Below are 12,732 nucleotides of genomic sequence, written 5' to 3' on the forward strand. Positions count from 1 at the left end.
GAAGTGAGAAGAAGCGAAGGAGTTCTTCGACAAGAGAATTCAGGCCAGATAGCTTTTGAGATTTTGCAACCAGGTTCTTTCGACCATCTGTTACCGACTACCTCGCCGTAGATGGTTGCACAGATCTCTCAATCGGAAGATTGAACGATTGTGAGCACCCTCGAGCAAGCTCGTCGGCTATCTCGTTCCCTTCTATGTCCCGTATTATCGGCAGTAAGTTTACTATCTCGGTCGCCTTCGTGATTGCAAGTATTTCTGCTTGAAATACGCTATAAAGATTGTTAAGTTTATATGAGTTGTATATTTCTAATTCCCGACAGTAAACGCTTGCACCAGTAGCTTCCTCCATCTTTGACCCGTCTGTGAAAAATGACAGACCTGGTAGAGGTATGGAAGGAGCCACTAGTCCAGGATTCCCTACTAGGAAACTCTACTCTGATGTCATTATGAGATGGAACATAGTCACTAATGTGAGAATTTCTCCTCAATAACTCACATTCTGGCGTTATGTTGAGAATACTAGCGTGACCATAGTTCAGCGATTTCCAGGCATCCGTTTCTCGGAGCCTCAGCGCACATCTGTCCGCCTGGAATTTAATCAGAATATCATTTATTACCAAAAGCCACAGAAGGGGAGATAGTACTCCTCCCTGTGGTGTGCCTCTGTTAATAGATTTCCTCACGGAACTCTCTCCTAAGGATGAGTTGATAATTCTGCTATTCAGAATTCTATCAATCCAGTCCGTTAGAAGTGAGGGGATACCTGAGCTTACGAGAGCAGAATGGATGGCCTCTAGCTTTACATTGTTGCAAGGGAACGCTGCCAAAGTGTAGCCAGAGGACTCCATATTCTTCTCGATGCATCCAACCACCTCATTTAAGGCTGTATCCACTGATTTTCCTTTGATGTGTGCATGCTGGGAGTTGCTACGTTTGCTTTGGTCAATAGTATTTCTAATTTCTGAGTATAGTAACTTTTCTAAAGTCTTTCTTGTTACCTCCTTCTGTAGACTACGATAGAAGTAGACAAGCCCTAAAAATGTCTTGCAGAGAGGCAAATACTCGTTCATCTGCCCGTATTTATACAACACATACACACAACAACACAAATATTTTTTTTTTTGGTTAATGATCCTTTTTCTCCCTCCTTCCTTAATCCTAATAAATCTGCCTATGTATATTTAGTATATATTTCCTCCTACACACACACACACCTCTCCTAAACTATTCTTTGTGAAATAGTCTTATGATGATGGATTTCGAAATAAGATAATGGAGAAATTGAAAAAAAGAATTATATTTTGAAAAACGAAACAACAACAGATTAACCCCCTTATAGCCCCGTTTTAATATCAATACCACCCAGACAGCCACATTGTGATTTTGTAATTCGAGAATTCCTTTTAAAATTTCTAAGCATTTGTACTTGTGATTCGATTTTGTAATTCAAATTATTACAAATCATGCAATTCAAATCATTTAATTTGTTATGAAGAATTTTAAATGGAATAATTTGAATTTCGTATGGAATAAATTGGATTATAAATAGAATAATTTAATTAGCAAATAAAATGTTTTGAATTACAAATAGAATAACTCGAACTACAAATGAAATACTCGAAATCCAAACACAATTTTAGGCCATTAAAATATTCACTTTAAATTCGAAAATTCCTTTTTAATTTCCAAAACATTTCAATTGATATTCGAGGAGAATTCCATTTGTAATTCAAATTATTACAGTTGTAATTCAATTCATTTAATTTGTAATTTAAATTAATCTGCTCTCAAATAATTCCTTTTGCAATACGAACGAGTTCAATTCAAAAAAATTTTAACAGAATTATTTAAAATTTCAAATTTGAAAAATTCAAATGAAATAACATATAGAATAATATGAAAATATGAAATATTCGAGACTTGAATAACCAAAAATTACAAATTGAATTCTTAAACTTAATTCGAATATTCAAATGGTATTTTAATTAAATTCTTTGGTTATTCAAGAATTTCTTTTGGATTTTGAAATAAAAAATTTAAATTATTGCATTCAATTTTTTCAACATTTGAAATTCAAATAATTTAAATTTCAAATGGAATATTTTGAATTGCTATTGAAATAGTTCGAATTTCAATAAAAAAGTTATAACAAAAAATATTCGAATTTTAACTAAGATATTTTGAATTACAATGTAATTCAAATACAATACCATACGAAATTTTAATTATTCCATTCAATTTTTTTTCAACATTTGAAATTCAAATAATTTAAATTTCAAATGGCATATTTGGAATTGCAATAGAAATAGTTTAAATTTCAAAAAATATTTATCAAAAAAAAAAAATATATATATATATATATATATATATTGGAATTTCAACTAAGATACTTTGAATTACAATGTAATTCAAATTCACTTGTAATTCAAATTCACTTGTAATTCAATATTTTAAATTTCAAATGGAAAATATTCCATTTGCGATTGAAATAGTTCTTTGGTTATTCAAGAATTTTCTTTGGATTTTGGAATACATTTGTGCAATTCAATTCGAAATTTAAATTATTTCATATTTTGAATTACAATGGAATAATTTCAATACAAATCGAATTGCACATAAAATTGTATAACTTATTTTTTGGAGGTAATAATATTTCAACTTTATTTCAAAAAAATTTCCGGTTTTAAGTGTCAATATTTAAAAAAAAAAAATCGAATAATTCCAAAAGGAATATTTTGAATTTGGCATGGAATAATTTCAATTACGAAAAAAAATATTTATACGTAAAATACTGTAATTTGATCTAAAATGATTTGAATTCCAAAAAAAAAAAAAAATTAAATTGAAAATAATTTTTTAATTACAAATTACATTTGATTTATAACGAATTTAGCTATTAATCTAATACAGGAGGAACTAATTGATAGATTTATAATAATCAACCCTCAAATCTATAAGTAATTTTAAGGGAGATGATGAGCTTTTTGTTGGCATCTATTATTGAGAATCAACCGCTATCAAGGGTGGTTTCATCTATATCAAAATTTCTAGCAGCTAATTTTTGTTTCAATTTCCAAAACAAAAAAATCTCCATTCTCTACATATTTCGCAAACTAATCCATCTACAGTTGTATCAAAACTGTTCAGGTTTTATTTTCTTACTCTATTTACACTATAATTATTATTATTAATATTAAATATATATATAAACATGATTTACATTTCATTTGTAAAATCTTTCATAGCGAAATTTTTTATTTAAATAAGTGTAATTATTTTATATTATTATTGCTATTATTTGCTTCTTTGTAATGAACTCTATTTAAAGAAAAAGAAAAAAACATTTAAAAATTTAAAAAAATATACATATATATATTAAGGAAAAGATACATAAAAAAGTGTTCAACACAAAACTTTAGACTTAGAAGCGAAAAAAACCCAAAAGAAAAAAAGCAACGTCGTCATTATGAATTAACTAAATAAAGGAATCACATTAAACAAGAAAAATAAACTACTAAACTACAAGGAAATATTGCGTAATAACAATGAAATTATCTCTAGTTATATTTAAAAAATCTAAACAACAAAAATAAAACAAACAAAAAAATATTCGCATTAAATCTAAAACTAAATAAATTGTTGTGTTGTAAACTAAGCATACATATTTAAAGAGGAACATTTTGAAATCGCTTGAATTTTATTTTCATTTTTGTTTTTTCCTATAGAAGAAATGCACGCCGTCAACAACAATTCGAACAAAATAATTATAAAGAAGTCAGTTTTTATTAAACTTTTGCAACCCAATCATCTCTCCTTCTCTCTTTTTTATTTTATTATCATTTTAAGTGTTGCTAATTCCAAAATAGACAAACAGAATCAAAACAAAAAACTAAAATCATTCAATTTCTAAATGTTCCTACCGTCAAAACGTCGTCTGTCTACCAAGCTACCCGCGTCCCTACTACATATAATCCCTCTAAATTATATATATTTTTTATTGTTTCTAATAATAAAAAAACACCAGGAAATTAAGTTTCTCATAAATATATTTAATTTTCTTATAATTCATACTATTTTTTTTTTTTTTTGTAATTTAAGCTTATTTTTAAAAGTTTTTTTTTGTGTTTAGTACAAATACTAAATACCTTCTTCAAAGTGTCCTATTATTTTAAATGGTTCTTGCTTTAAACAAAACTAATAAAAAAATCAATATATTTAAATAAAATACCAGAAAAAAGTTATGTAATTATAAAAACAAAAACAAATTGTAAAATTATGTTCAGATTTTTTTTTTTGTATTTTCTATAGGTTAAAGAGTTTTTATTGAACTGTGTGTTAAAAAAACAACAACAAATAAAAATTATTTTTTATTATTATTTTCAAATTATTTCAAGAAATACAATAAAATATATTAAAAAATATCTATATATGTAGTTTTAATGTTTTTGGTTTGGTTAGGGATGTACGATTGTTAGTAACAACCGCCCACACGGATACTATTGTCCATAGTGATCATCCCTTATACCTGAAAAGAAGGGAGGGAGGGGGAGAGGAAAAGGTAGTAGGAGAAGGGAGAGCCTAGAGATGGTTATTTTAGCCATATCAGATTTTTGACTAAGCCTAGGATCTGGTTGGGGACTATTTTAGAGAAGAAGGCTAGATTATCAATTTTATATCTTTCAAACTGTTTATGTCTTCGGCCAATCAGTGATGGACATCTACAGAGGACATGTTCAATTGTTTCTAGTTATTCTTTGTCCTCACATAGACGACAGTAATCCTTTCCGCTGGAGTCCCATTTCGAAGTGAGAAGAAGCGAAGGAGTTCTTCGACAAGAGAATTCAGGCCAGATAGCTTTTGAGATTTTGCAACCAGGTTCTTTCGACCATCTGTTACCGACTACCTCGCCGTAGATGGTTGCACAGATCTCTCAATCGGAAGATTGAACGATTGTGAGCACCCTCGAGCAAGCTCGTCGGCTATCTCGTTCCCTTCTATGTCCCGTATTATCGGCAGTAAGTTTACTATCTCGTGATTGCAAGTATTTCTGCTTGAAATACGCTACAAAGATTGTTAAGTTTATATGAGTTGTATATTTCTAATAATCAATTCTGCTCTCTAACGAGAGCAGAATGGATGGCCTCTAGCTTTACATTGTTGCAAGGGAACGCTGCCAAAGTGTAGCCAGAGGACTCCATATTCTTCTCGATGCATCCAACCACCTCATGTAAGGCTGTATCCACTGATTTTCCTTTGATGTGTGCATGCTGGGAGTTGCTACGTTTGCTTTGGTCAATAGTATTTCTAATTTCTGAGTATAGTAACTTTTCTAAAGTCTTTCTTGTTACCTCCTTCTGTAGACTACGATAGAAGTAGACAAGCCCTAAAAATGTCTTGCAGAGAGGCAAATACTCGTTCATCTGCGTGTTGCAGCATGACCGGTATTATACCATCTGGACCAGAAGATCTATTGTGTTGAAATCTATATATCGCCCATACCAGTTTTGGGTAGATTATAGTAATTTCTACAAGCTTCTCCTTCTCCCTCGTTCGAACCATAAGCTGATGCGCAAAGAGTCTCACTGCCAGAGTTTGTCCACGTTCCATCACTTCGCTTAATATTACATGTAGATTTTGGATCTTTAGATAGTACTCTGCGAAATGTGGCCGCTGAGTTGACTCACTATAACAGACCCCAGACTCACGTTTAGCCTTCTTGATTTCGCTCTAGTACCTATTGAACTGTTCTCTATAACCGTCCCAATCTGTACGAATTTTTGTCTACTAGCTCTATTGCATGCTTTCCTTGCAGCCTTCCTCAAGGATTCAAGGTTTGTTACCACCATACCGGCTGAGATTTTTTCCCAGGGTATGTTAGGGGACATGAAGCCTTATAGCTCTTCAGAAGGGTGACCTCAACCGTTTTCAGATCTTTATGACCCAGGATTGAGGCTGCTGTTTATACCCTTCACCACACTGTGGTACAGGGTATTATGTCTTTGTGCATATGTTTGTAACAGGCAAAAATAATCGAGATAGACCCATGGTTCCTTTTGAGAATATACATAGAATCACTTTCTAAGTCGATTTATGCATGTCCGTCCGTCCGTCCGTCTGTCTGTCCATGTTAAATTGTAAACAAAGTACAGGTCGCATTTATGATCCGAATTGGATGAAATTTGGCATAGGTCACTTATTCGGCCCAAGGACGAACCCTATTGAAATTGGGAAAAATCGGTTCAGATTTAGATATAGCTCCCATATATATATTTAACCGATTTAATGTAAACGGTCCCTATATATCTTTCGATTTGCACGAAATTTGGTACAGCCTAATCATTTAGGTCTAGAATGATGTCTGCCAAGTTTCGTAAAAATCGGTCCAGATTTAGATATAGCTCCCATATATAGTTTCGTCCGATTTCATGTAAATGGTGCCCCAAAGTCCTTATATATCTTTCGATTTGCACGAAATTTAGCATAACGTACTGAATTGAGCTTAGAATGATGTCTGCCAACTTTCGAGAAAATCGGTCCAGATTTAGATATAGCTCCCATATATAGTTTCGTCCGATTTCATGTAAATGGTGCCCCAAAGTCCCTATATATCTTTCGATTTGCACGAAATTTGACATAACGTACTGAATTGAGCCTAGAATGATGTCTGCCAACTTTGGAGAAAATCGATCCAGATTTAGATATAGCTCCCATATATAGTTTCGTCCGATTTCATGTAAATGGTGCACCAAAGTCCCTATATACCCTTCGATTTGCACGAAATTTGGCATAACGTACATAATTGAGCCTAGAATGATGTCTGCCAAGTTTCATGAAAATCGGTCATGATTAAATATATCTCCCATATATAGTTTCGTCCGATTTCATATAAATGGTGCCCCAAAGTCCCTATATATCTTTCGATTTGCACGAAATTTGGTACAGCCTAATCATTTAGGTCTAGAATGATGTCTGCCAAGTTTCGTGAAAATCGGTCCAGATTTAGATAGATATAGCCCCTTTTATTATAGATTGATTTTAAGTAATTGACGCACCATATATATTTTCGCCCGATTTCAAGTAAATTGGGCATCAAACTCCTCATTTTAGCCAGATTGACATCAAAGTTTGCACATCGTACAAAATTGAGCATAAAATTATATAGTTGCGTTTTCTAGAAGTACAGACATAGCCCTACGGATGACCTATTTATATTTGTTTGAAGTCGATTTACATACTTTATGGATAGATCTAGGTAGATTCACATTTAGATAAATATCACATATTTTATTTCATCCAATTTCATGCTAATAGTCCTGTTTAATATACCCATAGTAATGAAGGGTATCATATAGTCGGTCCCGTCCGACTTTACTACTTTCCTTACTGGTTTTGATTTGATTTTGTCCCAGTTTGTCTTCCGAGGATTCCTATAAGGCTTCTGTTTACCTCTGGAGGTAGGAATCTGGAAAGATATCAGTCTATGATCCGAAAAGGAGCATTTCTCGGATACTTTCCGGTTCATATCCTCAGAGTCGTCCATATTAGTGAGGGATATGTCAATGACTTCGCCTCTCACTCTGTTAACGAACGTTTGTGTATTGCCCCTATTACAAATTCTAAGATTATAGCTAAGTATAAACTAAAAAATGGACTCACCTCTCGTATTGGTCACACCCGATGATGAGATCACCATTTCTGCTCATCTCCTCCATTAAGCGGCGTACTTCCATACCGGGCGGGTCAGGAGCCTTATAAGGGAGATAAATGACAGAGATTATCAGGGTTTTCGAGCTACCCCTATCCAGCCTGACTGTCGTCATATTTCCATTGGCCGAGTAAGACTCGGGTCGTTTCGGATCTCAGACCCCTCTGTCGTCGAATCTACTGGTACGAATAGTATCTATACTAAAAACATCTGATATTTGCAGTAAGACAATAGGAAAATAAATAAAACACATTTGTTTTTTATTTTTTTGTATTTAATATATATATTTATATTTCTTTTTATATTTCCTTTTTAAAATACATAAACATACATATGTCTAAATCGACGACATTTATCCGAAATAATATAAATTGTATTTTGTTTTATATTATAACTATATCTCGATCGGTGTTATGTCGGTCTGTAGTGTGGCGATCTCTCTCGATTTTCTTTCATTTAGTCATTTCTTTTTTTTTAATATTATTACTATTCATACAACTATAAATAAAAGTTGGTATTTAAAAAAATGTTTTTCTTTTTTTTTTGTAATAATTTTAATATAAAATAAATTTAATTTAAAAACTAGTGTTTTTTGTATTATTGTTTCTTTTTTTATTTTTCGCCATAGAGAATTATTATATAATAATATATAGTTTTAATTAACATAACATAAGAGCAGTTAAGATAAATTTAAAAATAATAATTAAAATAAAAAATCGGAAACTAATAAAATTATTAAAATTAAACAAATAGAATGGGTATATACTAATTATTAAATAGAGCAATATACATATAAACAACAATAAAATCGCGGTTTATATGTGGGAAAAAGTATGTGGGTGTGTGTGTTTGTTTGTTATTTAAATATAAATATATGTTACAATTTTAGTTTTATTCGTTAATAGTAATATAACTAATAACTAATTATATTACTCATAGAGCTCAAATGTACATGGTGGTGTGTGGTTTGTATATATAAAAAATGTTTAAAAAATGGAATAGATTTTTTGTTGGTTTGTTTGTTGAAAAGAAAGACAAATACGCACGCGTAGTTAAATATTAATAAAAATATATATAATAAAAATAATAGTACTATACAAAATATCTAAAAAAATGTTTTTTTTTTAATTTAGAAAATATTACACATTGTGCGTAATTTTTCATACATGGAATCATATCATAAATAAAATTATGTACGTAAATAGTAGTTACTATAAAATATATATATTTATGTTTATATTTATTTATGTATGTATATATATACCATCATCAGCATAAATGCAAAATTACGTTTTTTTGGCTTTGAATTATTTTTTTCGGATCAAGTTAATAATAAATCTGAATTTCCTTGCAATAATTTTGAAATCAGTCAGTCATGTAATTTTAAAGTTTAAATTAGAAGTAAATAAAATAAAATTAAAAAACCGAAAATTATTATAAAAAATAGGCCTTAAATGGGTTTGCATTTATGATGAAAATTTATTTATATATATGTATGTATGTTTTTTTGGCAAATAAATTGTTTAATTGATTGATATTGTTGTTAAATAGATGTTTTCCTACGTTGGAATAAATAAATATAAATTTCAGGTAGGGTACGACTATATCACACTAATACTCTCCTATTTGGATACAGATTTCCATTATCTATTTGACACGACACTAAAAGGTTACAGTTTAAACACCCATTCTGGCAAGAAGTTTTTTATTCGCCAAAAATCTGACATAGTAAATTTCAGAAATGTCGATGCAAAACAAAAAAAAATCAATTTATCCTGCAGAAAGCAGGAGTTGCCAATCTCCTACTAGACGCATCTTCCCGGGTGGCGGATGGGAAGGAGGATTTGTAAGATGTGCGGGGTGAAACCGATCTAGGTTAAACTAGGGCCGAACTTTTACCTGTACTTCGTGGAAACCTTGGAACAACAAAATGAATCGGGATAGTTCCCTTAAATAATTAACTAAGATGGGTAAAAAGAACAGGAGAAACAAAGTTACGTTGGATGGAGTTAATAACCCATTACCCGCTGTAATCGGTGGTGATACCAAAAGCCAAGTGTCGTCGGCTGCTCTAGGTGTGGATGCCTTAACACCAGCAGCTGAACCTGCTACCAGGCTGTAATCGCTGGTGATACCACAAGCCAAGTGTCGTCAAAATCAAGCGATTGTGACCCGGCTGCTCTAGGTGGGGATGCTTTGGCACCTGCAGCTGTACCTGCTACAAAAGCATCTAGTAGCTTAACCCCGATAAAAGATAATGAGCCGGCAAATTCTTAGTCGATTTAGTCAAGACTGATGAGAAACAGTCTACGACGGAGAAGACTGCAGTCTTAGGAGGGGACGAACTACATGGGACCCTTTGTGCCATATACGATTGTCTAAAGAAACAGAATAGGGAACTCTTCGACCAGACTGGACAGACTTGTACCGCAAAAAGCAAAGTGGTGATACACTTCCGGAGGAACTGCTACAAAATCTAATCCAAACTGATGATAAGAGCTGGACACCACGCTGATTCCGGCCAAGTCGTCTACACAGGAAGATTGCTGTGGCTCCAACGTAGGGAGTTTAGACACTGTTGGTTAACCGAATGCAAATCTGATTCCGACTAGTCCTGTGTGTCGGCACATGCCGACAATAAGCTACAGAGGCAGACCGCAATTGAATCGAGAAACTGCTACAAAATCTAATCGTAACTGGTGATTAGCTGATGATTTCGGCCAAGTCTACACGGGAAGATTGCTGTGTCTGCAATGTAGGGAGTTTAGACCCTGTTGCCCAACCGAATGCAAATCTGATTCCGACTAGTCCTGTGTGTCGGCACATGCCGACAATAAGCTACAGTGGCTGACCGCAATTGATTCGATGTCCGACAATGGGGAATCTAACGCCAAACAACGGTAAACGACTTAAAGCTGGGAACTGCCCGAGAAGCATCCGATGCGAAACATTATCAAAGTGCTGTATCATATCTTCGCAAGTTCGTAGGGTGTGATGCGAAGATTGCTGTGGCTCCAGCGTTGGAAGTTTAGACCATGTTGCCCAACCGAATACAAATCTGATACCGACAATGAGCTCCAGAGGCAGACCGCAATTGATGGGGAATCTAACCGACGATGGGGAATCTAACTCTAAATAACAGTTAACGACTTAAAGGTCGGAACTGCCTGAGAAGCGGCCGATGCGAGGCACTATCAACGTTGTATCATATCTTCGCAATTTCGTGGGGCGAGATGCGAATTTGCTTTCAAGGTTTATATGAAATTTGTGAGGAAATTCGAAAGAACATATCCGCACGCTTATCATCGAGAGCTTCAGATGGAGTGGATCATCTTCCTCCTGAAACAAATAGATGCTCGATCAAAAACTTCTAGGGAGACTTCCTTCAGCTGGTCCCTATAAAGATTCCCTTGAACTCGTCCTTATAAAGACTCCCTTGAGAAATAACTATACGCACGCTTTTCACCGAGAGGATCTTCCTCCCGAAACAAATAGATGCTCAATCAAAAACCTCTAGGGAGAGACTCCCTTCATTTCGTCCTTATAAAGACTCACTTCAGCTCGTCTATAAAGACTCCCTACAGCTGGTCCATGATGCAATAATAAGGTGATGTATCAAAACAAAAACCTTTGTTTTTGTCTCGACCATCTGTCAATTGTGCCATGAGCTGGTCTATAAAGAATATTTGAACAAAAAAATTTCGATAGGGTCTCAGGATATCGGAAATATTTGTTATAAGATTCTTGTTACCTTTTTTAAAATTTGAAACATGCATTGGGAAAACAATCTAAATAAACAAATATCAATCACTAAAAAATTTACTCAATTTTTTGTCTGCTTATGTATCGTTTTGTTTTATATAGAAATACTGTACAATAACACTATTGTTAGATATAAAGATTATATAATAAACGTTTTTAACGTTTTCATTTTTTTTTTTTTTTTTTTTTTGTATATAGATTTTGTATATGTATTTGTTGTTTGTTTTTTTTTTACTTTTATTAAATAATGTTATTTTTTGTCTTTATAGGAATTTTCAGTTTTAATTTTTTTCGTCTGTATATCGTAATATTTTTTTTTATATTTAACACTGCATTTGTATTTTTTTAGTTTTGTTATTTTTATTTGTAAAATTTTGTCTTGAGTTTGTTGTTTTTTGAAGGTGCCTATTTCTTTTTAGTTTTTTCGTTTTTTGTACATTTCAAAATCCTTGATGTTGTTTATTTTTTGTTTTAATATTTGTCATAAGATTTTTTTTTATTTTTGTGTCTTTGTAAAATTTGTAATAAAAATGGAAAATTGTATTATATGGAAAATGTGTATATATAAACAAATTTGATTTTATCTTGTAATTTTTAATCCGTTTGTTGTTTTTCTTTCAAATAAATATAATATACTGGAAATTTAAAATTTTTTTAAGTTTAATAGCTTCGATATATAGGGGGAGAACAGATTCAATACCTTTTAGATTTTTATACAAATTATAATTGAAAATAGTTGGGAGAAAAATCTAGTTGAAAAGTTATTTGAATAGCAATCGAAAATAATTTTATTATTTAATGGCCAGTAAAGACAAGAATAGAAAATATATGGAATATATATTTCAAATTAAAAGAATATGTTTGTCTATTTCTTTTTATATAAAATATTATATATGTACATTAATAATGATAATAATAAAAAAAAAGAATTTTTGTAAAGCGGAAATATACATTTTTTTCCACGCTACAAGAAAGTTTTTTTTTTGTAATTGAAGGAAAAATGATTTAATATTTAATTTCAATAAAAGAAAAAATATACTTTTGTAATGAGAAAATGTTGAATATATTCCATGTTACAAAAACACATTTTTCTTTTTATTAATTTATAGTGGAAATAGGTTATGTTAAAAATGTATACAAAACACATTTTTCAAGAATGTTTTTTTTACTGTCCTTGCTCTTGTACTTCTTCGATCATATTATCATAATAGAGAATAAAGTATTCCATATTATAAGAACATGATAAAAATAGACATATATATTAG

This window comes from Musca vetustissima, unplaced genomic scaffold (genome assembly GCF_032173495.1).
Source record: "Musca vetustissima isolate MV318-11 ecotype Yass unplaced genomic scaffold, APGP_CSIRO_Mvet_v1 utg7560, whole genome shotgun sequence".
Classification (NCBI taxonomy): domain Eukaryota; kingdom Metazoa; phylum Arthropoda; class Insecta; order Diptera; family Muscidae; genus Musca; species Musca vetustissima.